The sequence below is a fragment of the Styela clava genome, chromosome 15 (assembly GCF_964204865.1).
Source record: "Styela clava chromosome 15, kaStyClav1.hap1.2, whole genome shotgun sequence".
Classification (NCBI taxonomy): Eukaryota; Metazoa; Chordata; class Ascidiacea; order Stolidobranchia; family Styelidae; genus Styela; species Styela clava.
In genome coordinates this window covers 7,893,910-7,912,492 of record NC_135264.1, presented here as the reverse complement: position 1 = coordinate 7,912,492, position 18,583 = coordinate 7,893,910, and the positions used below count along the sequence as shown (strand labels likewise).

The 18,583-nt window shown below is 46.7% G+C and overlaps 66 non-coding genes and 27 pseudogenes across 66 annotated transcripts; all 93 read left to right on the top strand.

The window, feature by feature from the left end:
* The first annotated feature begins 26 nt into the window (after positions 1–26).
* On the top strand, positions 27–135 carry LOC144412820 (5S ribosomal RNA; annotated as a pseudogene).
* Positions 136–216: 81 nt separating this feature from the next.
* Positions 217–335, top strand: LOC144412663 (5S ribosomal RNA; annotated as a pseudogene).
* Positions 336–416: 81 nt separating this feature from the next.
* LOC144414890 (5S ribosomal RNA) lies at positions 417–535 on the top strand. Its single transcript, XR_013470781.1, has one exon. It is a non-coding gene; the product is annotated as a 5S ribosomal RNA (ribosomal RNA).
* An 81-nt stretch (positions 536–616) lies between these two features.
* LOC144413803 (5S ribosomal RNA) lies at positions 617–735 on the top strand. Its single transcript, XR_013469694.1, has one exon. It is a non-coding gene; the product is annotated as a 5S ribosomal RNA (ribosomal RNA).
* Positions 736–816: 81 nt separating this feature from the next.
* On the top strand, positions 817–935 carry LOC144416689 (5S ribosomal RNA). Its single transcript, XR_013472582.1, has one exon. It is a non-coding gene; the product is annotated as a 5S ribosomal RNA (ribosomal RNA).
* An 81-nt stretch (positions 936–1,016) lies between these two features.
* On the top strand, positions 1,017–1,135 carry LOC144414526 (5S ribosomal RNA). Its single transcript, XR_013470416.1, has one exon. It is a non-coding gene; the product is annotated as a 5S ribosomal RNA (ribosomal RNA).
* An 81-nt stretch (positions 1,136–1,216) lies between these two features.
* LOC144414573 (5S ribosomal RNA) lies at positions 1,217–1,335 on the top strand. The gene has a single exon (XR_013470463.1). It is a non-coding gene; the product is annotated as a 5S ribosomal RNA (ribosomal RNA).
* Positions 1,336–1,416: 81 nt separating this feature from the next.
* On the top strand, positions 1,417–1,535 carry LOC144413802 (5S ribosomal RNA). The gene has a single exon (XR_013469693.1). It is a non-coding gene; the product is annotated as a 5S ribosomal RNA (ribosomal RNA).
* Positions 1,536–1,616: 81 nt separating this feature from the next.
* LOC144413801 (5S ribosomal RNA) lies at positions 1,617–1,735 on the top strand. The gene has a single exon (XR_013469692.1). It is a non-coding gene; the product is annotated as a 5S ribosomal RNA (ribosomal RNA).
* An 81-nt stretch (positions 1,736–1,816) lies between these two features.
* On the top strand, positions 1,817–1,935 carry LOC144414571 (5S ribosomal RNA). The gene has a single exon (XR_013470461.1). It is a non-coding gene; the product is annotated as a 5S ribosomal RNA (ribosomal RNA).
* An 81-nt stretch (positions 1,936–2,016) lies between these two features.
* Positions 2,017–2,134, top strand: LOC144417279 (5S ribosomal RNA). Its single transcript, XR_013473172.1, has one exon. It is a non-coding gene; the product is annotated as a 5S ribosomal RNA (ribosomal RNA).
* Positions 2,135–2,215: 81 nt separating this feature from the next.
* On the top strand, positions 2,216–2,333 carry LOC144418143 (5S ribosomal RNA; annotated as a pseudogene).
* An 81-nt stretch (positions 2,334–2,414) lies between these two features.
* Positions 2,415–2,532, top strand: LOC144418320 (5S ribosomal RNA; annotated as a pseudogene).
* An 81-nt stretch (positions 2,533–2,613) lies between these two features.
* Positions 2,614–2,732, top strand: LOC144417781 (5S ribosomal RNA; annotated as a pseudogene).
* An 81-nt stretch (positions 2,733–2,813) lies between these two features.
* Positions 2,814–2,932, top strand: LOC144417530 (5S ribosomal RNA; annotated as a pseudogene).
* Positions 2,933–3,013: 81 nt separating this feature from the next.
* On the top strand, positions 3,014–3,132 carry LOC144415780 (5S ribosomal RNA). Its single transcript, XR_013471673.1, has one exon. It is a non-coding gene; the product is annotated as a 5S ribosomal RNA (ribosomal RNA).
* An 81-nt stretch (positions 3,133–3,213) lies between these two features.
* Positions 3,214–3,332, top strand: LOC144415336 (5S ribosomal RNA). The gene has a single exon (XR_013471228.1). It is a non-coding gene; the product is annotated as a 5S ribosomal RNA (ribosomal RNA).
* An 81-nt stretch (positions 3,333–3,413) lies between these two features.
* LOC144415470 (5S ribosomal RNA) lies at positions 3,414–3,532 on the top strand. Its single transcript, XR_013471362.1, has one exon. It is a non-coding gene; the product is annotated as a 5S ribosomal RNA (ribosomal RNA).
* An 81-nt stretch (positions 3,533–3,613) lies between these two features.
* Positions 3,614–3,732, top strand: LOC144414873 (5S ribosomal RNA). The gene has a single exon (XR_013470764.1). It is a non-coding gene; the product is annotated as a 5S ribosomal RNA (ribosomal RNA).
* Positions 3,733–3,813: 81 nt separating this feature from the next.
* LOC144411980 (5S ribosomal RNA) lies at positions 3,814–3,922 on the top strand (annotated as a pseudogene).
* Positions 3,923–4,003: 81 nt separating this feature from the next.
* LOC144412694 (5S ribosomal RNA) lies at positions 4,004–4,121 on the top strand (annotated as a pseudogene).
* Positions 4,122–4,202: 81 nt separating this feature from the next.
* Positions 4,203–4,321, top strand: LOC144415553 (5S ribosomal RNA). The gene has a single exon (XR_013471445.1). It is a non-coding gene; the product is annotated as a 5S ribosomal RNA (ribosomal RNA).
* An 81-nt stretch (positions 4,322–4,402) lies between these two features.
* LOC144414614 (5S ribosomal RNA) lies at positions 4,403–4,521 on the top strand. Its single transcript, XR_013470503.1, has one exon. It is a non-coding gene; the product is annotated as a 5S ribosomal RNA (ribosomal RNA).
* Positions 4,522–4,602: 81 nt separating this feature from the next.
* On the top strand, positions 4,603–4,721 carry LOC144415935 (5S ribosomal RNA). Its single transcript, XR_013471829.1, has one exon. It is a non-coding gene; the product is annotated as a 5S ribosomal RNA (ribosomal RNA).
* An 81-nt stretch (positions 4,722–4,802) lies between these two features.
* LOC144411979 (5S ribosomal RNA) lies at positions 4,803–4,911 on the top strand (annotated as a pseudogene).
* Positions 4,912–4,992: 81 nt separating this feature from the next.
* On the top strand, positions 4,993–5,110 carry LOC144412693 (5S ribosomal RNA; annotated as a pseudogene).
* An 81-nt stretch (positions 5,111–5,191) lies between these two features.
* On the top strand, positions 5,192–5,310 carry LOC144418364 (5S ribosomal RNA; annotated as a pseudogene).
* Positions 5,311–5,391: 81 nt separating this feature from the next.
* LOC144416306 (5S ribosomal RNA) lies at positions 5,392–5,510 on the top strand. Its single transcript, XR_013472199.1, has one exon. It is a non-coding gene; the product is annotated as a 5S ribosomal RNA (ribosomal RNA).
* An 81-nt stretch (positions 5,511–5,591) lies between these two features.
* On the top strand, positions 5,592–5,711 carry LOC144418216 (5S ribosomal RNA; annotated as a pseudogene).
* Positions 5,712–5,796: 85 nt separating this feature from the next.
* LOC144415601 (5S ribosomal RNA) lies at positions 5,797–5,915 on the top strand. Its single transcript, XR_013471493.1, has one exon. It is a non-coding gene; the product is annotated as a 5S ribosomal RNA (ribosomal RNA).
* Positions 5,916–5,996: 81 nt separating this feature from the next.
* LOC144416490 (5S ribosomal RNA) lies at positions 5,997–6,115 on the top strand. Its single transcript, XR_013472383.1, has one exon. It is a non-coding gene; the product is annotated as a 5S ribosomal RNA (ribosomal RNA).
* An 81-nt stretch (positions 6,116–6,196) lies between these two features.
* On the top strand, positions 6,197–6,315 carry LOC144415934 (5S ribosomal RNA). Its single transcript, XR_013471828.1, has one exon. It is a non-coding gene; the product is annotated as a 5S ribosomal RNA (ribosomal RNA).
* An 81-nt stretch (positions 6,316–6,396) lies between these two features.
* LOC144416811 (5S ribosomal RNA) lies at positions 6,397–6,515 on the top strand. The gene has a single exon (XR_013472704.1). It is a non-coding gene; the product is annotated as a 5S ribosomal RNA (ribosomal RNA).
* Positions 6,516–6,593: 78 nt separating this feature from the next.
* LOC144412230 (5S ribosomal RNA) lies at positions 6,594–6,712 on the top strand (annotated as a pseudogene).
* Positions 6,713–6,793: 81 nt separating this feature from the next.
* Positions 6,794–6,912, top strand: LOC144413800 (5S ribosomal RNA). The gene has a single exon (XR_013469691.1). It is a non-coding gene; the product is annotated as a 5S ribosomal RNA (ribosomal RNA).
* An 81-nt stretch (positions 6,913–6,993) lies between these two features.
* Positions 6,994–7,112, top strand: LOC144413799 (5S ribosomal RNA). The gene has a single exon (XR_013469690.1). It is a non-coding gene; the product is annotated as a 5S ribosomal RNA (ribosomal RNA).
* Positions 7,113–7,193: 81 nt separating this feature from the next.
* On the top strand, positions 7,194–7,302 carry LOC144412752 (5S ribosomal RNA; annotated as a pseudogene).
* Positions 7,303–7,387: 85 nt separating this feature from the next.
* LOC144416489 (5S ribosomal RNA) lies at positions 7,388–7,506 on the top strand. Its single transcript, XR_013472382.1, has one exon. It is a non-coding gene; the product is annotated as a 5S ribosomal RNA (ribosomal RNA).
* An 81-nt stretch (positions 7,507–7,587) lies between these two features.
* Positions 7,588–7,706, top strand: LOC144415933 (5S ribosomal RNA). Its single transcript, XR_013471827.1, has one exon. It is a non-coding gene; the product is annotated as a 5S ribosomal RNA (ribosomal RNA).
* Positions 7,707–7,787: 81 nt separating this feature from the next.
* On the top strand, positions 7,788–7,906 carry LOC144416810 (5S ribosomal RNA). The gene has a single exon (XR_013472703.1). It is a non-coding gene; the product is annotated as a 5S ribosomal RNA (ribosomal RNA).
* Positions 7,907–7,984: 78 nt separating this feature from the next.
* Positions 7,985–8,103, top strand: LOC144412229 (5S ribosomal RNA; annotated as a pseudogene).
* Positions 8,104–8,184: 81 nt separating this feature from the next.
* LOC144413798 (5S ribosomal RNA) lies at positions 8,185–8,303 on the top strand. Its single transcript, XR_013469689.1, has one exon. It is a non-coding gene; the product is annotated as a 5S ribosomal RNA (ribosomal RNA).
* Positions 8,304–8,384: 81 nt separating this feature from the next.
* On the top strand, positions 8,385–8,503 carry LOC144413797 (5S ribosomal RNA). The gene has a single exon (XR_013469688.1). It is a non-coding gene; the product is annotated as a 5S ribosomal RNA (ribosomal RNA).
* An 81-nt stretch (positions 8,504–8,584) lies between these two features.
* On the top strand, positions 8,585–8,693 carry LOC144412751 (5S ribosomal RNA; annotated as a pseudogene).
* Positions 8,694–8,778: 85 nt separating this feature from the next.
* Positions 8,779–8,897, top strand: LOC144413796 (5S ribosomal RNA). Its single transcript, XR_013469687.1, has one exon. It is a non-coding gene; the product is annotated as a 5S ribosomal RNA (ribosomal RNA).
* An 81-nt stretch (positions 8,898–8,978) lies between these two features.
* On the top strand, positions 8,979–9,097 carry LOC144413794 (5S ribosomal RNA). Its single transcript, XR_013469685.1, has one exon. It is a non-coding gene; the product is annotated as a 5S ribosomal RNA (ribosomal RNA).
* An 85-nt stretch (positions 9,098–9,182) lies between these two features.
* LOC144414756 (5S ribosomal RNA) lies at positions 9,183–9,301 on the top strand. Its single transcript, XR_013470646.1, has one exon. It is a non-coding gene; the product is annotated as a 5S ribosomal RNA (ribosomal RNA).
* An 85-nt stretch (positions 9,302–9,386) lies between these two features.
* On the top strand, positions 9,387–9,505 carry LOC144416382 (5S ribosomal RNA). Its single transcript, XR_013472275.1, has one exon. It is a non-coding gene; the product is annotated as a 5S ribosomal RNA (ribosomal RNA).
* An 81-nt stretch (positions 9,506–9,586) lies between these two features.
* LOC144414872 (5S ribosomal RNA) lies at positions 9,587–9,705 on the top strand. The gene has a single exon (XR_013470763.1). It is a non-coding gene; the product is annotated as a 5S ribosomal RNA (ribosomal RNA).
* An 81-nt stretch (positions 9,706–9,786) lies between these two features.
* LOC144414871 (5S ribosomal RNA) lies at positions 9,787–9,905 on the top strand. The gene has a single exon (XR_013470762.1). It is a non-coding gene; the product is annotated as a 5S ribosomal RNA (ribosomal RNA).
* Positions 9,906–9,986: 81 nt separating this feature from the next.
* Positions 9,987–10,105, top strand: LOC144413793 (5S ribosomal RNA). The gene has a single exon (XR_013469684.1). It is a non-coding gene; the product is annotated as a 5S ribosomal RNA (ribosomal RNA).
* An 81-nt stretch (positions 10,106–10,186) lies between these two features.
* LOC144414141 (5S ribosomal RNA) lies at positions 10,187–10,305 on the top strand. Its single transcript, XR_013470032.1, has one exon. It is a non-coding gene; the product is annotated as a 5S ribosomal RNA (ribosomal RNA).
* An 81-nt stretch (positions 10,306–10,386) lies between these two features.
* Positions 10,387–10,505, top strand: LOC144415805 (5S ribosomal RNA). Its single transcript, XR_013471699.1, has one exon. It is a non-coding gene; the product is annotated as a 5S ribosomal RNA (ribosomal RNA).
* Positions 10,506–10,586: 81 nt separating this feature from the next.
* LOC144417900 (5S ribosomal RNA) lies at positions 10,587–10,705 on the top strand (annotated as a pseudogene).
* Positions 10,706–10,786: 81 nt separating this feature from the next.
* Positions 10,787–10,905, top strand: LOC144413792 (5S ribosomal RNA). The gene has a single exon (XR_013469683.1). It is a non-coding gene; the product is annotated as a 5S ribosomal RNA (ribosomal RNA).
* Positions 10,906–10,986: 81 nt separating this feature from the next.
* On the top strand, positions 10,987–11,105 carry LOC144415100 (5S ribosomal RNA). The gene has a single exon (XR_013470992.1). It is a non-coding gene; the product is annotated as a 5S ribosomal RNA (ribosomal RNA).
* Positions 11,106–11,186: 81 nt separating this feature from the next.
* LOC144414869 (5S ribosomal RNA) lies at positions 11,187–11,305 on the top strand. The gene has a single exon (XR_013470760.1). It is a non-coding gene; the product is annotated as a 5S ribosomal RNA (ribosomal RNA).
* An 81-nt stretch (positions 11,306–11,386) lies between these two features.
* LOC144415022 (5S ribosomal RNA) lies at positions 11,387–11,505 on the top strand. Its single transcript, XR_013470914.1, has one exon. It is a non-coding gene; the product is annotated as a 5S ribosomal RNA (ribosomal RNA).
* An 81-nt stretch (positions 11,506–11,586) lies between these two features.
* LOC144413791 (5S ribosomal RNA) lies at positions 11,587–11,705 on the top strand. The gene has a single exon (XR_013469682.1). It is a non-coding gene; the product is annotated as a 5S ribosomal RNA (ribosomal RNA).
* Positions 11,706–11,786: 81 nt separating this feature from the next.
* On the top strand, positions 11,787–11,905 carry LOC144417482 (5S ribosomal RNA; annotated as a pseudogene).
* Positions 11,906–11,986: 81 nt separating this feature from the next.
* LOC144417899 (5S ribosomal RNA) lies at positions 11,987–12,105 on the top strand (annotated as a pseudogene).
* An 81-nt stretch (positions 12,106–12,186) lies between these two features.
* On the top strand, positions 12,187–12,305 carry LOC144415021 (5S ribosomal RNA). The gene has a single exon (XR_013470913.1). It is a non-coding gene; the product is annotated as a 5S ribosomal RNA (ribosomal RNA).
* Positions 12,306–12,386: 81 nt separating this feature from the next.
* On the top strand, positions 12,387–12,505 carry LOC144415019 (5S ribosomal RNA). Its single transcript, XR_013470911.1, has one exon. It is a non-coding gene; the product is annotated as a 5S ribosomal RNA (ribosomal RNA).
* An 81-nt stretch (positions 12,506–12,586) lies between these two features.
* On the top strand, positions 12,587–12,705 carry LOC144413790 (5S ribosomal RNA). The gene has a single exon (XR_013469681.1). It is a non-coding gene; the product is annotated as a 5S ribosomal RNA (ribosomal RNA).
* Positions 12,706–12,786: 81 nt separating this feature from the next.
* On the top strand, positions 12,787–12,905 carry LOC144415018 (5S ribosomal RNA). The gene has a single exon (XR_013470910.1). It is a non-coding gene; the product is annotated as a 5S ribosomal RNA (ribosomal RNA).
* An 81-nt stretch (positions 12,906–12,986) lies between these two features.
* Positions 12,987–13,105, top strand: LOC144413788 (5S ribosomal RNA). Its single transcript, XR_013469679.1, has one exon. It is a non-coding gene; the product is annotated as a 5S ribosomal RNA (ribosomal RNA).
* Positions 13,106–13,186: 81 nt separating this feature from the next.
* Positions 13,187–13,305, top strand: LOC144417481 (5S ribosomal RNA; annotated as a pseudogene).
* An 81-nt stretch (positions 13,306–13,386) lies between these two features.
* On the top strand, positions 13,387–13,505 carry LOC144417898 (5S ribosomal RNA; annotated as a pseudogene).
* An 81-nt stretch (positions 13,506–13,586) lies between these two features.
* LOC144416566 (5S ribosomal RNA) lies at positions 13,587–13,705 on the top strand. Its single transcript, XR_013472459.1, has one exon. It is a non-coding gene; the product is annotated as a 5S ribosomal RNA (ribosomal RNA).
* An 81-nt stretch (positions 13,706–13,786) lies between these two features.
* LOC144413787 (5S ribosomal RNA) lies at positions 13,787–13,905 on the top strand. The gene has a single exon (XR_013469678.1). It is a non-coding gene; the product is annotated as a 5S ribosomal RNA (ribosomal RNA).
* An 81-nt stretch (positions 13,906–13,986) lies between these two features.
* Positions 13,987–14,105, top strand: LOC144413786 (5S ribosomal RNA). The gene has a single exon (XR_013469677.1). It is a non-coding gene; the product is annotated as a 5S ribosomal RNA (ribosomal RNA).
* Positions 14,106–14,186: 81 nt separating this feature from the next.
* LOC144412380 (5S ribosomal RNA) lies at positions 14,187–14,295 on the top strand (annotated as a pseudogene).
* An 81-nt stretch (positions 14,296–14,376) lies between these two features.
* LOC144416725 (5S ribosomal RNA) lies at positions 14,377–14,495 on the top strand. Its single transcript, XR_013472618.1, has one exon. It is a non-coding gene; the product is annotated as a 5S ribosomal RNA (ribosomal RNA).
* Positions 14,496–14,576: 81 nt separating this feature from the next.
* Positions 14,577–14,694, top strand: LOC144412441 (5S ribosomal RNA; annotated as a pseudogene).
* Positions 14,695–14,775: 81 nt separating this feature from the next.
* LOC144416243 (5S ribosomal RNA) lies at positions 14,776–14,894 on the top strand. Its single transcript, XR_013472136.1, has one exon. It is a non-coding gene; the product is annotated as a 5S ribosomal RNA (ribosomal RNA).
* An 81-nt stretch (positions 14,895–14,975) lies between these two features.
* On the top strand, positions 14,976–15,094 carry LOC144415537 (5S ribosomal RNA). The gene has a single exon (XR_013471429.1). It is a non-coding gene; the product is annotated as a 5S ribosomal RNA (ribosomal RNA).
* Positions 15,095–15,179: 85 nt separating this feature from the next.
* LOC144417260 (5S ribosomal RNA) lies at positions 15,180–15,298 on the top strand. Its single transcript, XR_013473152.1, has one exon. It is a non-coding gene; the product is annotated as a 5S ribosomal RNA (ribosomal RNA).
* An 85-nt stretch (positions 15,299–15,383) lies between these two features.
* LOC144415719 (5S ribosomal RNA) lies at positions 15,384–15,502 on the top strand. Its single transcript, XR_013471612.1, has one exon. It is a non-coding gene; the product is annotated as a 5S ribosomal RNA (ribosomal RNA).
* Positions 15,503–15,583: 81 nt separating this feature from the next.
* LOC144415677 (5S ribosomal RNA) lies at positions 15,584–15,702 on the top strand. Its single transcript, XR_013471570.1, has one exon. It is a non-coding gene; the product is annotated as a 5S ribosomal RNA (ribosomal RNA).
* An 81-nt stretch (positions 15,703–15,783) lies between these two features.
* Positions 15,784–15,902, top strand: LOC144412467 (5S ribosomal RNA; annotated as a pseudogene).
* An 81-nt stretch (positions 15,903–15,983) lies between these two features.
* LOC144415848 (5S ribosomal RNA) lies at positions 15,984–16,102 on the top strand. Its single transcript, XR_013471742.1, has one exon. It is a non-coding gene; the product is annotated as a 5S ribosomal RNA (ribosomal RNA).
* Positions 16,103–16,183: 81 nt separating this feature from the next.
* LOC144413785 (5S ribosomal RNA) lies at positions 16,184–16,302 on the top strand. Its single transcript, XR_013469676.1, has one exon. It is a non-coding gene; the product is annotated as a 5S ribosomal RNA (ribosomal RNA).
* Positions 16,303–16,383: 81 nt separating this feature from the next.
* On the top strand, positions 16,384–16,502 carry LOC144411941 (5S ribosomal RNA; annotated as a pseudogene).
* An 85-nt stretch (positions 16,503–16,587) lies between these two features.
* LOC144413784 (5S ribosomal RNA) lies at positions 16,588–16,706 on the top strand. The gene has a single exon (XR_013469675.1). It is a non-coding gene; the product is annotated as a 5S ribosomal RNA (ribosomal RNA).
* An 81-nt stretch (positions 16,707–16,787) lies between these two features.
* Positions 16,788–16,906, top strand: LOC144416890 (5S ribosomal RNA). Its single transcript, XR_013472783.1, has one exon. It is a non-coding gene; the product is annotated as a 5S ribosomal RNA (ribosomal RNA).
* An 81-nt stretch (positions 16,907–16,987) lies between these two features.
* LOC144418211 (5S ribosomal RNA) lies at positions 16,988–17,105 on the top strand (annotated as a pseudogene).
* Positions 17,106–17,186: 81 nt separating this feature from the next.
* Positions 17,187–17,305, top strand: LOC144415552 (5S ribosomal RNA). Its single transcript, XR_013471444.1, has one exon. It is a non-coding gene; the product is annotated as a 5S ribosomal RNA (ribosomal RNA).
* Positions 17,306–17,386: 81 nt separating this feature from the next.
* Positions 17,387–17,505, top strand: LOC144414927 (5S ribosomal RNA). The gene has a single exon (XR_013470818.1). It is a non-coding gene; the product is annotated as a 5S ribosomal RNA (ribosomal RNA).
* Positions 17,506–17,586: 81 nt separating this feature from the next.
* Positions 17,587–17,705, top strand: LOC144416235 (5S ribosomal RNA). Its single transcript, XR_013472129.1, has one exon. It is a non-coding gene; the product is annotated as a 5S ribosomal RNA (ribosomal RNA).
* An 85-nt stretch (positions 17,706–17,790) lies between these two features.
* On the top strand, positions 17,791–17,909 carry LOC144416770 (5S ribosomal RNA). Its single transcript, XR_013472663.1, has one exon. It is a non-coding gene; the product is annotated as a 5S ribosomal RNA (ribosomal RNA).
* Positions 17,910–17,994: 85 nt separating this feature from the next.
* On the top strand, positions 17,995–18,113 carry LOC144416727 (5S ribosomal RNA). The gene has a single exon (XR_013472620.1). It is a non-coding gene; the product is annotated as a 5S ribosomal RNA (ribosomal RNA).
* An 81-nt stretch (positions 18,114–18,194) lies between these two features.
* Positions 18,195–18,313, top strand: LOC144413782 (5S ribosomal RNA). Its single transcript, XR_013469673.1, has one exon. It is a non-coding gene; the product is annotated as a 5S ribosomal RNA (ribosomal RNA).
* Positions 18,314–18,394: 81 nt separating this feature from the next.
* On the top strand, positions 18,395–18,513 carry LOC144413076 (5S ribosomal RNA; annotated as a pseudogene).
* The last annotated feature ends 70 nt before the right edge of the window (positions 18,514–18,583 follow it).

The window sequence follows — 18,583 nt, the reverse complement described above, 5'->3', positions numbered from 1 at the left end:
ATAGCCGAATAGACTACTACTTTATCGCCTTCAACCATACCACGTTGAATGCACTCGATCTCGGAAGTTAAGCAATGTCGGGCTCGGTTAGTACTTGCATGGGTGACCGGCTGGGAATACCGAGTGTCGTAGGCTTTTTGTCGCCGTTTCATTCGATTTTGCTCTGTTTTCCAACAACTGCGAAATACAAATAGCCGAATAGACTACTACTTTATCGCCTACAACCATACCACGTTGAATGCACCCGTTATCGTTCGATCTCGGAAGTTAAGCAATGTCAGGCTCGGTTAGTACTTGCATAGGTGACCGGCTGGGAATACCGAGTGTCGTAGGCTTTTCGTCGCCGTTTCATTCGATTTTGCTCTGTTTTCCAACAACTGCGAAATACAAATAGCCGAATAGACTACTACTTTATCGCCTACAACCATACCATGTTGAATGCACCCGATCTCGTTCGATCTCGGAAGTTAAGCAATGTCGGGCTCGGTTAGTACTTGCATGGGTGACCGGCTGGGAATACCGAGTGTCGTAGGCTTTTCGTCGCCGTTTCATTCGATTTTGCTCTGTTTTCCAACAACTGCGAAATACAAATAGCCGAATAGACTACTACTTTATTGCCTACAACCATACCACGTTGAATGCACCCGATCTCGTTCGATCTCGGAAGTTAAGCAATGTCGGGCTCGGTTAGTACTTGCATGGGTGACCGGCTGGGAATACCGAGTGTCGTAGGCTTTTCGTCGCCGTTTCATTCGATTTTGCTCTGTTTTCCAACAACTGCGAAATACAAATAGCCGAATAGACTACCACTTTATCGCCTACAACCATACCACGTTGAATGCACCCGATCTCGTTCGATCTCGGAAGTTAAGCAATGTCGGGCTCGGTTAGTACTTGCATGGGTGACGGGCTGGGAATACCGAGTGTCGTAGGCTTTTCGTCGCCGTTTCATTCGATTTTGCTCTGCTTTCCAACAACTGCGAAATACAAATAGCCGAATAGACTACTACCTTGTCGCCTACAACCATACCACGTTGAATGCACCCGATCTCGTTCGATCTCGGAAGTTAAGCAATGCCGGGCTCGGTTAGTACTTGCATGGGTGACCGGCTGGGAATACCGAGTGTCGTAGGCTTTTCGTCGCCGTTTCATTCGATTTTGCTCTGTTTTCCAACAACTGCGAAATACAAATAGCCGAATAGACTACTACTTTATCGCCTACAACCATACCACGTTGAATGCACCCGATCTCGTTCGATCTCGGAAGTTAAGCAATGTCGGGCTCGGTTAGTACTTACATGGGTGACCGGCTGGGAATACCGAGTGTCGTAGGCTTTTCGTCGCCGTTTCATTCGATTTTGCTCTGTTTTCCAACAACTGCGAAATAAAAATAGGCGAATAGACTACTACTTTATCGCCTACAACCATACCACGTTGAATGCACCCGATCTCGTTCGATCTCGGAAGTTAAGCAATGTCGGGCTCGGTTAGTACTTGCATGGGTGACCGGCTGGGAATACCGAGTGTCGTAGGCTTTTCGTCGCCGTTTCGTTCGATTTTGCTCTGCTTTCCAACAACTGCGAAATACAAATAGCCGAATAGACTACTACCTTGTCGCCTACAACCATACCACGTTGAATGCACCCGATCTCGTTCGATCTCGGAAGTTAAGCAATGTCGGGCTCGGTTAGTACTTGCATGGGTGACCGGCTGGGAATACCGAGTGTCGTAGGCTTTTCGTCGCCGTTTCATTCGATTTTGCTCTGTTTTCCAACAACAGCGAAATACAAATAGCCGAATAGACTACTACTTTATCGCCTACAACCATACCACGTTGAATGCACCCGATCTCGTTCGATCTCGGAAGTTAAGCAATGTCGGGCTCGGTTAGTACTTACATGGGTGACCGGCTGGGAATACCGAGTGTCGTAGGCTTTTCGTCGCCGTTTCATTCGATTTTGCTCTGTTTTCCAACAACTGCGAAATAAAAATAGGCGAATAGACTACTACTTTATCGCCTACAACCAACCACGTTGAATGCACCCGATCTCGTTCGATCTCGGAAGTTAAGCAATGTCGGGCTCGGTTAGTACTTGCATGGGTGACCGGCTGGGAATACCGAGTGTCGTAGGCTTTTCGTCGCCGTTTCGTTCGATTTTGCTCTGCTTTCCAACAACTGCGAAATACAAATAGCCGAATAGACTACTACTTTATCGCCTACAACCATACCACGTTGAATGCACCCGATCTCGTCGATCTCGGAAGTTAAGCAATGTCGGGTTCGGTTAGTACTTGCATGGGTGACCGGCTGGGAATACCGAGTGTCGTAAGCTTTTCGTCGTCGTTTCATTCGATTTTGCTCTGTTTTCTAACAATTGCGAAATACAAATAGCCGAATAGACTACTACTTTATCGCCTACAGCCATACCACGTTGAATGCACCCGATCTCGTCGATCTCGGAAGTTAAGCAATGTCGGGTTCGGTTAGTACTTGCATGGGTGACCGGCTGGGAATACCGAGTGTCGTAAGCTTTTCGTCGTCGTTTCATTCGATTTTGCTGTGTTTTCTAACAACTGCGAAATACAAATAGCCGAATAGACTACTACTTTATCGCCTACAACCATACCACGTTGAATGCACCCGATCTTGTTTGATCTCGGAAGTTAAGCAGTGTCGGGCTTGGTTAGTACTTGCATGAGTGACCGGCTGGGAATACCGAGTGTCGTAGGCTTTTCGTCGCCGTTTCATTCGATTTTGCTCTGTTTTCTAACTACTGCGAAATACAAATAGCCGAATATACTACTACTTTATCGCCTACAACCATACCACGGTGAATGCACCCGATCTCGTTCGATCTCGGAAGTTAAGCAATGTCGTGCTCGGTTAGTACTTGCATGGGTGACCGGCTGGGAATACCGAGTGTCGTAGGCTTTTCGTCGCCGTTTCATTCGATTTTGCTCTGTTTTCTAACAACTGCGAAATACAAATCGCCGAATAGACTACTACTTTATTGCCTACAACCATACCACGTGGAATGCACCCGATCTCGTTCGATCTCGGAAGTTAAGCAATGTCGGGCTCGGTTAGTACTTGCATGGGTGACCGGCTGGGAATACCGAGTGTCGTAGGCTTTTCGTCGCCGCTTCATTCGATTTTGCTCTGTTTTCCAACAACTGCGAAATACAAATAGCCGAATAGACAACTACTTTATCGCCTACAACCATACCACGTTGAATGCACCCGATCTCGTTCGATCTCGGAAGTTAAGCAATGTCGGGCTCGGTTAGTACTGGCATGGGTGACCGGCTGGGAATACCGAGTGTCGTAGGCTTTTCGTCGCCGTTTCATTCGATTTTGCTCTGTTTTCCAACAACTGCGAAATACAAATAGCCGAATAGACTACTACTTTATCGCCTACAATCATACCACGTTGAATGCACCCGATCTCGTTCGAACTCGGAAGTTAAGCAATGTCGGGCTCGGTTAGTACTTGCATGGGTGACCGGCTGGGAATACCGAGTGTCGTAGGCTTTTCGTCGCCGTTTCATTCGATTTTGCTCTGTTTTCCAACAACTGCGAAATACAAATAGCCGAATAGACTACTACTTTATCGCCTACAACCATACCACGTTGAATGCACTCGATCTCGTTCGATCTCGGAAGTTAAGCAATGTCGGGCTCGGTTAGTACTTGCATGGGTGACCGGCTGGGAATACCGAGTGTCGTAGGCTTTTCGTCGCCGTTTCATTCGATTTTGCTCTGTTTTCCAACAACTGCGAAATACAAATAGCCGAATAGACTACTACTTTATCGCCTACAACCATACCACGTTGAATGCACCCGATCTCGGAAGTTAAGCAATGTCGGGCTCGGTTAGTACTTGCATGGGTGACCGGCTGGGAATACCGAGTGTCGTAGGCTTTTCGTCGCCGTTTCATTCGATTTTGCTCTGTTTTCTAACAATTGCGAAATACAAATAGCCGAATAGACTACTACTTTATCGCCTACAACCATACCACGTTGAATGCACCAGATCTCGTCGATCTCGGAAGTTAAGCAATGTCGGGTTCGGTTAGTATTTGCATGGGTGACCGGCTGGGAATACCGAGTGTCGTAAGCTTTTCGTCGTCGTTTCATTCGATTTTGCTGTGTTTTCTAACAACTGCAAAATACAAATAGCCGAATAGACTACTACTTTATCGCCTACAACCATACCACGTTGAATGCACCCGATCTTGTTCGATCTCGGAAGTTAAGCAATGTCGGGCTTGGTTAGTACTTGCATGGGTGACCGGCTGGGAATACCGAGTGTCGTAGGCTTTTCGTCGCCGTTTCATTCGATTTTGCTCTGTTTTCTAACAACTGCGAAATACAAATAGCCGAATAGACTACTACTTTATCGCCTACAATCATACCACGTTGAATGCACCCGATCTCGTTCGAACTCGGAAGTTAAGCAATGTCGGGCTCGGTTAGTACTTGCTTGGGTGACCGGCTGGGAATACCGAGTGTCGTAGGCTTTTCGTCGCCGTTTCATTCGATTTTGCTCTGTTTTCCAACAACTGCGAAATACAAATAGCCGAATAGACTACTACTTTATCGCCTACAACCATACCAAGTTGAATGCACCCGATCTCGTTCGATCTCGGAAGTTAAGCAATGTCGGGCTCGGTTAGTACTTGCATGGGTGACCGGCTGGGAATACCGAGTGTCGTAGGCTTTTCGTCGCCGTTTCATTCGATTTTGCTCTGTTTTCCAACAACTGCGAAATACAAATAGCCGAATAGACTACTACTTTATCGCCTACAACCATACCACGTTGAATGCACCCGATCTCGGAAGTTAAGCAATGTCGGGCTCGGTTAGTACTTGCATGGGTGACCGGCTGGGAATACCGAGTGTCGTAGGCTTTTCGTCGCCGTTTCATTCGATTTTGCTCTGTTTTCTAGCAATTGCGAAATACAAATAGCCGAATAGACTACTACTTTATCGCCTACAACCATACCACGTTGAATGCACCAGATCTCGTCGATCTCGGAAGTTAAGCAATGTCGGGTTCGGTTAGTATTTGCATGGGTGACCGGCTGGGAATACCGAGTGTCGTAAGCTTTTCGTCGTCGTTTCATTCGATTTTGCTGTGTTTTCTAACAACTGCGAAATACAAATAGCCGAATAGACTACTACTTTATCGCCTACAGCCATACCACGTTGAATGCACCCGATCTTGTTCGATCTCGGAAGTTAAGCAATGTCGGTCTTGGTTAGTACTTGCATGGGTGACCGGCTGGGAATACCGAGTGTCGTAATCTTTTCGTCGCCGTTTCATTCGATTTTGCTCTGTTTTCTAACAACTGCAAAATACAAATAGCCGAATAGACTACTACTTTATTGCCTACAACCATACCACGTTGAATGCACTCGATCTCGTTCGATCTCGGAAGTTAAGCAATGTCGGGCTCGGTTAGTACTTGCATGGGTGACCGGCTGGGAATACTGAGTGTCGTAGGCTTTTCGTCACCGTTTCATTCGAGTTTGCTCTGTTTTCTAACAACTGCGAAATACAAATAGCCGAATAGACTACTACTTTATTGCCTACAACCATACCACGTTGAATGCACCCGATCTTGTTCGATCTCGGCAGGTTAAGCAATGTCGGGCTCGGTTAGTACTTGCATGGGTGACCGGCTGGGAATACCGAGTGTCGTAGGCTTTTTTTTCGTCGCCGTTCCATTCGTTTTTTCTCTAATTTCTAACAACTGCAAAATACAAATAGCAGAACAGACTACTACTTTATCGACTACAATCATACCACGTTGAATGCACCCGATCTCGTTCGATCTCGGAAGTTAAGCAATGTCGGGCTTGGTTAGTACTTGCATGGGTGACCGGCTGGGAATACCGAGTGTCGTAGGCTTTTTGTCGCCGCTTCATTCGATTTTGCTCTGTTTTCCAACAACTGCGAAATACAAATAGCCGAATAGACTACTACTTTATCGCCTACAACCATACCACGTTGAATGCACCCAATCTCGTTCGATCTCGGAAGTTAAGCAATGTCGGGCTCGGTTAGTACTTGCATGGGTGACCGGCTGGGAATACCGAGTGTCGTAGGCTTTTCGTCGCCGTTTCATTCGATTTTGCTCTGTTTTCCAACAACTGCGAAATACAAATAGCCGAATAGACTACTACTTTATCGCCTACAACCATACCACGTTGAATGAACCCGATCTCGTTCGATCTCGGAAGTTAAGCAATGTCGGGCTCGGTTAGTACTTGCATGGGTGACCGGCTGGGAATACCGAGTGTCGTAGGCTTTTCGTCGCCGTTTCATTCGATTTTGCTCTGTTTTCCAACAACTGCGAAATACAAATAGCCGAATAGACTACTACTTTATCGCCTACAACCATACCACGTTGAGTGCACCCGATCTCGTTCGATCTCGGAAGTTAAGCAATGTCGGGCTCAGTTAGTACTTGCATGGGTGACCGGCTGGGAATACCGAGTGTCGTAGGCTTTTCGTCGCCGTTTCATTCGATTTTGCTCTGTTTTCCAACAACTGCGAAATACAAATAACCGAATAGACTACATTATCGCCTACAACCATACCACGTTGAATGCACCCGTTATCGTTTGATCTCGGAAGTTAAGCAATGTCGGGTTCGGTTAGTACTTGCTTGGGTGACCGGCTGGGAATACCGAGTGTCGTAGGCTTTTCGTCGCCGTTTCATTCGATTTTGCACTGTTTTCCAACAACTGCGAAATACAAATAGCCGAATAGACTACTACTTTATCGCCTACAACCATACCACGTTGAATGCACCCGATCTCGTTCGATCTCGGAAGTTAAGCAATGTCGGGCTCGGTTAGTACTTGCATGGGTGACCGGCTGGGAATACCGAGTGTCGTAGGCTTCTCGTCGCCGTTTCATTCGATTTTGCTCTGTTTTCCAACAACTGCGAAATACAAATAGCCGAATAGACTACTGCTTTATCGCCTACAACCATACCACGTTGAATGCACCCGATCTCGTTCGATCTCGGAAGTTAAGCAATGTCGGGCTCGGTTAGTACTTGCATGGGTGACCGGCTGGGAATACCGAGTGTCGTAGGCTTTTTGTCGCCGTTTCATTCGATTTTGCTCTGTTTTCCAACAACTGCGATATACAAATAGCCGAATAGACTACTACTTTATCGCCTACAACCATACCACGTTGAATGCACCCGATCTCGTAAGTTAAGCAATGTCGGGCTCGGTTAGTACTTGCATGGGTGACCGGCTGGGAATACCGAGTGTCGTAGGCTTTTTTTTTGTCGCCGTTCCATTCGTTTTTGCTCTGTTTTCCAACAACTGCGAAATACAAATAGCCGAATAGACTACTACTTTATCGCCTACAACCATACCACGTTGAATGCACCCAATCTCGTTCGATCTCGGAAGTTAAGCAATGTCGGGCTCGGTTAGTACTTGCATGGGTGACCGGCTGGGAATACCGAGTGTCGTAGGCTTTTCGTCGCCGTTTCATTCGATTTTGCTCTGTTTTCCAACAACTGCGAAATACAAATAGCCGAATAGACTACTACTTTATCGCCTACAACCATACCACGTTGAATGAACCCGATCTCGTTCGATCTCGGAAGTTAAGCAATGTCGGGCTCGGTTAGTACTTGCATGGGTGACCGGCTGGGAATACCGAGTGTCGTAGGCTTTTCGTCGCCGTTTCATTCGATTTTGCTCTGTTTTCCAACAACTGCGAAATACAAATAGCCGAATAGACTACTACTTTATCGCCTACAACCATACCACGTTGAGTGCACCCGATCTCGTTCGATCTCGGAAGTTAAGCAATGTCGGGCTCAGTTAGTACTTGCATGGGTGACCGGCTGGGAATACCGAGTGTCGTAGGCTTTTCGTCGCCGTTTCATTCGATTTTGCTCTGTTTTCCAACAACTGCGAAATACAAATAACCGAATAGACTACATTATCGCCTACAACCATACCACGTTGAATGCACCCGTTATCGTTTGATCTCGGAAGTTAAGCAATGTCGGGTTCGGTTAGTACTTGCTTGGGTGACCGGCTGGGAATACCGAGTGTCGTAGGCTTTTCGTCGCCGTTTCATTCGATTTTGCACTGTTTTCCAACAACTGCGAAATACAAATAGCCGAATAGACTACTACTTTATCGCCTACAACCATACCACGTTGAATGCACCCGATCTCGTTCGATCTCGGAAGTTAAGCAATGTCGGGCTCGGTTAGTACTTGCATGGGTGACCGGCTGGGAATACCGAGTGTCGTAGGCTTCTCGTCGCCGTTTCATTCGATTTTGCTCTGTTTTCCAACAACTGCGAAATACAAATAGCCGAATAGACTACTGCTTTATCGCCTACAACCATACCACGTTGAATGCACCCGATCTCGTTCGATCTCGGAAGTTAAGCAATGTCGGGCTCGGTTAGTACTTGCATGGGTGACCGGCTGGGAATACCGAGTGTCGTAGGCTTTTTGTCGCCGTTTCATTCGATTTTGCTCTGTTTTCCAACAACTGCGATATACAAATAGCCGAATAGACTACTACTTTATCGCCTACAACCATACCACGTTGAATGCACCCGATCTCGTAAGTTAAGCAATGTCGGGCTCGGTTAGTACTTGCATGGGTGACCGGCTGGGAATACCGAGTGTCGTAGGCTTTTTTTTTGTCGCCGTTCCATTCGTTTTTGCTCTGTTTTCCAACAACTGCGAAATACAAATAGCCGAATAGACTACTACTTTATCGCCTACAACCATACCACGTTGAATGCACCCGATCTCGTTCGATCTCGGAAGTTAAGCAATGTCGGGCTCGGTTAGTACTTGCATGGGTGACCGGCTGGGAATACCGAGTGTCGTAGGCTTTTCGTCGCCGTTTCATTCGATTTTGCTCTGTTTTCCAACAACTGCGAAATACAAATAGCCGAATAGACTACTACTTTATCGCCTACAACCATACCACGTTGAATGCACCCGATCTCGTTCGATCTCGGAAGTTAAGCAATGTCGGGCTCGGTTAGTACTTGCATGGGTGACCGGCTGGGAATACCGAGTGTCGTAGGCTTTTTTTTCGTCGCCGTTTCATTCGATTTTGCTCTGTTTTCCAACAACTGCGAAATACAAATAGCCGAATAGACTACTACTTTATTGCCTACAACCATACCACGTTGAATGCACCCGATCTCGTTCGATCCCGGAAGTTAAGCAATGTCGGGCTCGGTTAGTACTTGCATGGGTGACCGGCTGGGAATACCGAGTGTTGTAGGCTTTTTTTTCGTCGCCGTTCCATTCGTTTTTTCTCTGTTTTCCAACAACTGCAAAATACAAATAGCAGAACAGACTACTACTTTATCGACTACAACCATACCACGTTGAATGCACTCGATCTCGTTCGATCTCGGAAGTTAAGCAATGTCGGGCTCGGTTAGTACTTGCATGGGTGACCGGCTGGGAATACCGAGTGTCGTAGGCTTTTCGTCGCCGCTTCATTCGATTTTGCTCTGTTTTCCAACAACTGCAAAATACAAATAGCCGAATAGACTACTACTTTATCGCCTACAACCATACCACGTTGAATGCACTCGATCTCGTTCGATCTCGGAAGTTAAGCAATGTCGGGCTCGGTTAGTACTTGCATGGGTGACCGGCTGGGAATACCGAGTGTCGTAGGCTTTTCGTCGTCGCTTCATTCGATTTTGCTCTGTTTTCCAACAACTGCAAAATACAAATAGCCGAATAGACTACTACTTTATCGCCTACAACCATACCACGTTGAATGCACTCGATCTCGTTCGATCTCGGAAGTTAAGCAATGTCGGGCTCGGTTAGTACTTGCATGGGTGACCGGCTGGGAATACCGAGTGTCGTAGGCTTTTCGTCGTCGTTTCATTCGATTTTGCTCTGTTTTCCAACAACTGCGAAATACAAATAGCCGAATAGACTACTACTTTATCGCCTACAACCATACCACGTTGAATGCACCCGATCTCGTTCGATCTCGGAAGTTAAGCAATGTCGGGCTCGGTTAGTACTTGCATGGGTGACCGGCTGGGAATACCGAGTGTCGTAGGCTTTTTGTCGCCGTTTCATTCGATTTTGCTCTGTTTTCCAACAACTGCGAAATACAAATAGCCGAATAGACTACTACTTTATCGCCTACAACCATACCACGTTGAATGCACCCGATCTCGTTCGATCTCGGAAGTTAAGCAATGTCGGGCTTGGTTAGTACTTGCATGGGTGACCGGCTGGGAATACCGAGTGTCGTAGGCTTTTTGTCGCCGTTTCATTTGATTTTGCTCTGTTTTCCAACAACTGCGAAATACAAATAGCCGAATAGACTACTACTTTATCGCCTACAACCATACCACGTTGAATGCACCCGATCTCGTTCGATCTCGGAAGTTAAGCAATGTCGGGCTCGGTTAGTACTTGCATGGGTGACCGGCTGGAAATACCGAGTGTCGTAGGCTTTTTGTCGCCGTTTCATTGGATTTTGCTCTGTTTTCCAACAACTGCGAAATACAAATAGCCGAATAGACTACTACTTTATCGCCTACAACCATACCACGTTGAATGCACCCGTTATCGTTCGATCTCGGAAGTTAAGCAATGTCGGGCTCGGTTAGTACTTGCATGGGTGACCGGCTGGGAATACCGAGTGTCGTAGGCTTTTCGTCGCCGTTTCATTCGATTTTGCTCTGTTTTCCAACAACTGCGAAATACAAATAGCCGAATAGACTACTACTTTAACGCCTACAACCATACCACGTTGAATGCACCCGATCTCGTTCGATCTCGGAAGTTAAGCAATGTCGGGCTCGGTTAGTACTTGCATGGGTGACCGGCTGGGAATACCGAGTGTCGTAGGCTTTTCGTCGCCGCTTCATTCGATTTTGCTCTGTTTTCCAACAACTGCAAAATACAAATAGCCGAATAGACTACTACTTTATCGCCTACAACCATACCACGTTGAATGCACTCGATCTCGTTCGATCTCGGAAGTTAAGCAATGTCGGGCTCGGTTAGTACTTGCGTGGGTGACCGGCTGGGAATACCGAGTGTCGTAGGCTTTTCGTCGCCGCTTCATTCGATTTTGCTCTGTTTTCCAACAACTGCAAAATACAAATAGCCGAATAGACTACTACTTTATCGCCTACAACCATACCACGTTGAATGCACTCGATCTCGTTCGATCTCGGAAGTTAAGCAATGTCGGGCTCGGTTAGTACTTGCATGGGTGACCGGCTGGGAATACCGAGTGTCGTAGGCTTTTCGTCGCCGTTTCATTCGATTTTGCTCTGTTTTCCAACAACTGCGAAATACAAATAGCCGAATAGACTACTACTTTATCGCCTACAACCATACCACGTTGAATGCACCCGATCTCGTTCGATCTCGGAAGTTAAGCAATGTCGGGCTCGGTTAGTACTTGCATGGGTGACCGGCTAGGAATACCGAGTGTCGTAGGCTTTTTGTCGCCGTTTCATTCGATTTTGCTCTGTTTTCCAACAACTGCGAAATACAAATAGCCGAATAGACTACTACTTTATCGCCTACAACCATACCACGTTGAATGCACCCGATCTCGTTCGATCTCGGAAGTTAAGCAATGTCGGGCTCGGTTAGTACTTGCATGGGTGACCGGCTGGGAATACCGAGTGTCGTAGGCTTTTTGTCGCCGTTTCATTTGATTTTGCTCTGTTTTCCAACAACTGCGAAATACAAATAGCCGAATAGACTACTACTTTATCGCCTACAACCATACCACGTTGAATGCACCCGATCTCGTTCGATCTCGGAAGTTAGGCAATGTCGGGCTCGGTTAGTACTTGCATGGGTGACCGGCTGGAAATACCGAGTGTCGTAGGCTTTTTGTCGCCGTTTCTTTGGATTTTGCTCTGTTTTCCAACAACTGCGAAATACAAATAGCCGAATAGACTACTACTTTATCGCCTACAACCATACCACGTTGAATGCACCCGTTATCGTTCGATCTCGGAAGTTAAGCAATGTCGGGCTCGGTTAGTACTTGCATGGGTGACCGGCTGGGAATACCGAGTGTCGTAGGCTTTTCGTCGCCGTTTCATTCGATTTTGCTCTGTTTTCCAACAACTGCGAAATACAAATAGCCGAATAGACTACTACTTTAACGCCTACAACCATACCACGTTGAATGCACCCGATCTCGTTCGATCTCGGAAGTTAAGCAATGTCGGGCTCGGTTAGTACTTGCATGGGTGACCGGCTAGGAATACCGAGTGTCGTAGGCTTTTTGTCGCCGTTTCATTCGATTTTGCTCTGTTTTCCAACAACTGCGAAATACAAATAGCCGAATAGACTACTACTTTATCGCCTACAACCATACCACGTTGAATGCACCCGATCTCGTTCGATCTCGGAAGTTAAGCAATGTCGGGCTCGGTTAGTACTTGCATGGGTGACCGGCTAGGAATACCGAGTGTCGTAGGCTTTTTGTCGCCGTTTCATTCGATTTTGCTCTGTTTTCCAACAACTGCGAAATACAAATAGCCGAATAGACTACTACTTTATCGCCTACAACCATACCACGTTGAATGCACCCGATCTCGTTCGATCTCGGAAGTTAAGCAATGTCGGGCTCGGTTAGTACTTGCATGGGTGACCGGCTGGGAATACCGAGTGTCGTAGGCTTTTTGTCGCCGTTTCATTTGATTTTGCTCTGTTTTCCAACAACTGCGAAATACAAATAGCCGAATAGACTACTACTTTATCGCCTACAACCATACCACGTTGAATGCACCCGATCTCGTTCGATCTCGGAAGTTAAGCAATGTCGGGCTCGGTTAGTACTTGCATGGGTGACCGGCTAGGAATACCGAGTGTCGTAGGCTTTTTGTCGCCGTTTCATTCGATTTTGCTCTGTTTTCCAACAACTGCGAAATACAAATAGCCGAATAGACTACTACTTTATCGCCTACAACCATACCACGTTGAATGCACCCGATCTCGTTCGATCTCGGAAGTTAAGCAATGTCGGGCTCGGTTAGTACTTGCATGGGTGACCGGCTGGGAATACCGAGTGTCGTAGGCTTTTTGTCGCCGTTTCATTTGATTTTGCTCTGTTTTCCAACAACTGCGAAATACAAATAGCCGAATAGACTACTACTTTATCGCCTACAACCATACCACGTTGAATGCACCCGATCTCGTTCGATCTCGGAAGTTAGGCAATGTCGGGCTCGGTTAGTACTTGCATGGGTGACCGGCTGGAAATACCGAGTGTCGTAGGCTTTTTGTCGCCGTTTCATTGGATTTTGCTCTGTTTTCCAACAACTGCGAAATACAAATAGCCGAATAGACTACTACTTTATCGCCTACAACCATACCACGTTGAATGCACCCGTTATCGTTCGATCTCGGAAGTTAAGCAATGTCGGGCTCGGTTAGTACTTGCATGGGTGACCGGCTGGGAATACCGAGTGTCGTAGGCTTTTCGTCGCCGTTTCATTCGATTTTGCTCTGTTTTCCAACAACTGCGAAATACAAATAGCCGAATAGACTACTACTTTAACGCCTACAACCATACCACGTTGAATGCACCCGATCTCGTTCGATCTCGGAAGTTAAGCAATGTCTGGCTCGGTTAGTACTTGCATGGGTGACCGGCTGGGAATACCGAGTGTCGTAGGCTTTTCGTCGCCGTTTCATTCGATTTTGCTCTGTTTTCCAACAACTGCGAAATACAAATAGCCGAGTAGACTACTACTTTATCGCCTACAACCATACCACGTTGAATGCACCCGATCTCGTTCGATCTCGGAAGTTAAGCAATGTCGGGCTCGGTTAGTACTTGCATGGGTGACCGGCTGGGAATACCGAGTGTCGTAGGCTTTTCGTCGCCGTTTCATTCGATTTTGCTCTGTTTTCCAACAACTGCGAAATACAAATAGCCGAATAGACTACTACTTTATCGCCTACAACCATACCACGTTGAATGCACCCGATCTCGTTCGATCTCGGAAGTTAAGCAATGTCGGGCTCGGTTAGTACTTGCATGGGTGACCGGCTGGGAATACCGAGTGTCGTAGGCTTTTCGTCGCCGTTTCATTCGATTTTGCTCTGTTTTCCAACAACTGCGAAATACAAATAGCCGAATAGACTACTACTTTATCGCCTACAACCATACCACGTTGAATGCACTCGATCTCGGAAGTTAAGCAATGTCGGGCTCGGTTAGTACTTGCATGGGTGACCGGCTGGGAATACCGAGTGTCGTAGGCTTTTTGTCGCCGTTTCATCCGATTTTGCTCTGTTTTCCAACAACTGCAAAATACAAATAGCCGAATAGACTTCTACTTTATCGCCTACAACCATACCACCTTGAATGCACCCGATCTCGTTCGATCTCGGAAGTTAAGCAATGTCGGGCTCGGTTAGTACTTGCTTGTGTGACCGGCTGGGAATACCGAGTGTTGTAGGCTTTTCGTCGCCGTTTCATTCGATTTTGCTCTGTTTTCCAACAACTGCGAAATACAAATAGACGAATAGACTACTACTTTATCGCCTACAACCATACCACGTTGAATGCACCCGATCTCGTCGATCTCGGAAGTTAAGCAATGTCTGGTTCGGTTAGTACTTGCATGGGTGACCGGCTGGGAATACCGAGTGTCGTAAGCTTTTCGTCGTCGTTTCATTCGATTTTGCTGTGTTTTCTAACAACTGCGAAATACAAATAGCCGAATAGACTACTACTTTATCGCCTACAACCATACCACGTTGAATGCACCCGATCTTGTTCGATCTCGGAAGTTAAACAATGTCGGGCTTGGTTAGTACTTGCATGGGTGACCGGCTGGGAATACCGAGTGTCGTAGGCTTTTCGTCGCCGTTTCATTCGATTTTGATCTGTTTTCTAACAACTGCGAAATACAAATAGCCGAATAGACTACTACTTTATTGCCTACAACCATACCACGTTGAATGCACCCGATCTCGTTCGATCTCGGAAGTTAAGCAATGTCGGGCTCGGTTAGTACTTGCATGGGTGACCGGCTGGGAATACCCAGTGTCGTAGGCTTTTTTTTTGTCGCCGTTCCATTCGTTTTTTCTCTGTTTTCTAACAACTGCAAAATACAAATAGCAGAACAGACTACTACTTCATCGACTACAACCATACCACGTTGAATGCACCCGATCTCGTTCGATCTCGGAAGTTGAGCAATGTCGGGCTCGGTTAGTACTTGCATGGGTGACCGGCTGGGAATACCGAGTGTCGTAGGCTTTTCTTTCGTCGCCGTTCCATTCGTTTTTTCTCTGTTTTCTAACAACTGCAAAATACAAATAGCAGAACAGACTACTACTTTATCGGCTACAACCATACCACGTTGAATGCACCCGATCTCGTTCGATCTCGGAAGTTAAGCAATGTCGGGCTCGGTTAGTACTTGCATGGGTGACCGGCTGGGAATACCGAGTGTCGTAGGCTTTTCGTCGCCGCTTCATTCGATTTTGCTCTGTTTTCCAACAACTGCGAAATACAAATAGCCGAATAGACTACTACTTTATCGCCTACAACCATACCACGGTGAATGCACCCGATCTCGTTCGATCTCGGAAGTTAAGCAATGTCGGGCTCGGTTAGTACTTGCATGGGTGACCGGCTGGGAATACCGAGTGTCGTAGGCTTTTCGTCGCCGTTTCATTCGATTTTGCTCTGTTTTCCAACAACTGCGAAATACAAATAACCGAATAGACTACTACTTTATCGCCTACAACCATACCACGTTGAATGCACCCGTTATCGTTCGATCTCGGAAGTTAAGCAATGTCGGGCTCGGTTAGTACTTGCTTGGGTGACCGGCTGGGATTACCGAGTGTCGTAGGCTTTTCGTCGCCGTTTCATTCGATTTTGCTCTGTTTTCCAACAACTGCGAAATACAAATAGCCGAATAGACTACTACTTTATCGCCTACAACCATACCACGTTGAATGCACCCGATCTCGTTCGATCTCGGAAGTTAAGCAATGTCGGGCTCGGTTAGTACTTACATGGGTGACCGGCTTGGAATACCGAGTGTCGTAGGCTTTTCGTCGCCGTTTCATTCGATTTTGCTCTGTTTTCCAACAACTGCGAAATACAAATAGCCGAATAGACTACTGCTTTATCGCCTACAACCATACCACGTTGAATGCACCCGATCTCGTTCGATCTCGGAAGTTAAGCAATGTCGGGCTCGGTTAGTACTTGCATGGGTGACCGGCTGGGAATACCGAGTGTCGTAGGCTTTTTGTCGCCGTTTCATTCGATTTTGCTCTGTTTTCCAACAACTGCGATATACAAATAGCCGAATAGACTACTACTTTATCGCCTACAAGCATACCACGTTGAATGCACCCGTTATCGTTCGATCTCGGAAGTTAAGCAATGTCGGGCTCGGTTAGTACTTGCATGGGTGACCGGCTGGGAATACCGAGTGTCGTAGGCTTTTTTTTCGTCGCCGTTCCATTCGTTTTTGCTCTGTTTTCCAACAACTACGAAATACAAATAGCCGAATAGACTACTACTTTATCGCCTACAACCATACCACGTTGAATGCACCCGATCTCGTTCGATCTCGGAAGTTAAGCAATGTCGGGCTCGGTTAGTACTTGCATGGGTGACCGGCTGGGAATACCGAGTGTCGTAGGCTTTTCGTCGCCGTTTAATTCGATTTTGCTCTGTTTTCCAACAACTGCGAAATACAAATAGCCGAATAGACTACTACTTTATCGCCTACAACCATACCACGTTGAATGCACCCGATCTCGTTCGATCTCGGAAGTTGAGCAATGTCGGGCTCGGTTAGTACTTGCTTGGGTGACCGGCTGGGAATACCGAGTGTCGTAGGCTTTTCGTCGCCGTTTCATTCGATTTTGCTCTGTTTTCTAACAATTGCGAAATACAAATAGCCGAATAGACTACTACTTTATCGCCTACAACCATACCACTTTGAATGCACCCGATCTCGTCGATCTCGGAAGTTAAGCAATGTCGGGTTCGGTTAGTACTTGCATGGGTGACCGGCTGGGAATACCGAGTGTCGTAAGCTTTTCGTCGTCGTTTCATTCGATTTTGCTGTGTTTTCTAACAACTGCGAAATACAAATAGCCGAATAGACTACTACTTTATCGCCTACAACCATACCACGTTGAATGCACCCGATCTTGTTCGATCTCGGAAGTTAAGCAATGTCGGGCTTGGTTAGTACTTGCATGGGTGACCGGCTGGGAATACCGAGTGTCGTAGGCTTTTCGTCGTCGTTTCATTCGATTTTGCTCTGTTTTCTAACAGCTGCGAAATACAAATAGCCGAATAGACTACCACTTTATCGCCTACAACCATACCACGGTGAATGCACCCGATCTCGTTCGATCTCGGAAGTTAAGCAATGTCGGGCTAGGTTAGTACTTGCATGGGTGACCGGCTGGGAATACCGAGTGTCGTAGGCTTTTCGTCGCCGTTTCATTCGATTTTGCTCTGTTTTCTAACAACTGCGAAATACAAATAGCCGAATAGACTACTACTTTATTGCCTACAACCATACCACGTTGAATGCACCCGATCTCGTTCGATCTCGGAAGTTGAGCAATGTCGGGCTCGGTTAGTACTTGCATGGGTGACCGGCTGGGAATACCGAGTGTCGTAGGCTTTTTTTTCGTCGCCGTTCCATTCCTTTTTTCTCTGTTTTCTAACAACTGCAAAATACAAATAGCAGAACAGACTACTACTTTATCGACTACAACCATACCACGTTGAATGCACCCGATCTCGTTCGATCTCGAAAGTTAAGCAATGTCGGGCTCGGTTAGTACTTGCATGGGTGACCGGCTGGGAATACCGAGTGTCGTAGGCTTTTCTTTCGTCGCCTTTCCATTAGTTTTTTCTCTGTTTTCTAACAACTGCAAAATACAAATAGCAGAACAGACTACTACTTTATCGACTACAACCATACCACGTTGAATGCACCCGATCTCGTTCGATCTCGGAAGTTAAGCAATGTCGGGCTCGGTTAGTACTTGCATGGGTGACCGGCTGGGAATACCGAGTGTCGTTGGCTTTTCGTCGCCGCTTCATTCGATTTTGCTCTGTTTTCCAACAACTGCGAAATACAAATAGCCGAATAGACTACTACTTTATCGCCTACAACCATACCACGTTGAATGCACCCGATCTCGTTCGATCTCGGAAGTTAAGCAATGTCGGGCTCGGTTAGTACTTGCATGGGTGACCGGCTGGGAATACCGAGTGTCGTAGGCTTTTCGTCGCCGTTTCATTCGATTTTGCTCTGTTTTCCAACAACTGCAAAATACAAATAGCCGAATAGACTACTACTTTATGACAAACAACCATACCACGTTGAATGCACCCGTTATCGTTCGATCTCGGAAGTTAAGCAATGTCGGGCTCGGTTAGTACTTGCTTGGGTGACCGGCTGGGATTACCGAGTGTCGTAGGCTTTTCGTCGCCGTTTCATTCGATTTTGCTCTGTTTTCCAACAACTGCGAAATACAAATAGCCGAATAGACT